A 1,145-nucleotide genomic window follows, 5' to 3' on the forward strand; every position below is an offset into this window, starting at 1 on the left:
ACCACAATCCGACCAGCTGGCAGTGGGGTGGGGCGGAGGGGTCACCATCCTCCCCATTTGTTCATTCTTTGCGTACCCATTACATAACCCAGGCTTTCTGCTTCTAGGGATTTGCACTGTCCTGAGAGTCAAGGATTCCCCCAGGCACCTAGCTGTGTATTTCACAGCCTGTAGCTCGCTGAATCACTTTCCCTACCCCCATCCCACCCAAATGCCTGTGCTCAAATGTGTTTAGAGTCACCTTGAATGAGTCTTAAAGAATCACGTCTTATAAGAAAATGGTTTCATGGACTGTCACAATATGGGAAGCATGCTGAATAGGGAGTTGAGCTTTAGGGCGTGGCTCTTGGCCTGACTTTTCATTGACTTGCCGTATGTCTGGTGGGTTCCCTTCCCCTCCATGGACCCTGCCTTCCTCACCGGTTTTCACAAAGGGTTGCAAATGTTTTCCGATCTCTTTAGGAGGCCGGGTGACTGACTCTGTGGGTTAGGCATTGGGCTGCTAACCTCAAGGTTTTCAGTTCAAACCCATGAGCAGCTCCATGGAAGAAAGATGAGGCTGTTTGCTCCTGTAAAATTTTACATTTTTGGAAACTCTACACCGGCAAGATCTCTTTGAAGCAGAATTGACTTGATGGTAGTGGATATAGTTCTTCGAAGCTGGAAATGGTACTTTTCTGGCATGTTGTTCTTGTTCCTTACACTAGGGGGCAATGCAATCAGACGATTGGAATTGCTAAACTCTTTTGAAATCCTAAAGCCATAAAACTAAGCTATCTACCAGGTTCATTAGAAACAGGTTCCCATCAAAGGTAGAAGGGCTGGATTGCTCTTGACATCCGGGATCTGTCACTTTTGCACCTGTTGTGAATCTTGAACGTGGTGGTGGGGTACTCAAAACAAGCTAACAAACAAACTTACTGCCATCGGGTCAGTTCAGACTCTTAGTGAGCCTATAGAACGGAGTAGAGATGCCCCTGTGGGTTTCTGAGATGGTAACTTTTTGCCGGAGTAGAAAGCCTCGACTTTTCCCCATGGAGCAGCTGATGGTTTTGAACCGTTGATCTTGAAGTGAGCAGCTCAAGACGAAAGTCACTACACCAACAGGGCTCCTGGGGAGGTGGTCCCCAAGTAAAAAATGCCTA

The sequence above is a fragment of the Echinops telfairi genome, unplaced genomic scaffold (genome assembly GCF_000313985.2).
Source record: "Echinops telfairi isolate 266 unplaced genomic scaffold, ASM31398v2 ScPeMD7_29;HRSCAF=101, whole genome shotgun sequence".
Lineage (NCBI taxonomy): Eukaryota > Metazoa > Chordata > Mammalia > Afrosoricida > Tenrecidae > Echinops > Echinops telfairi.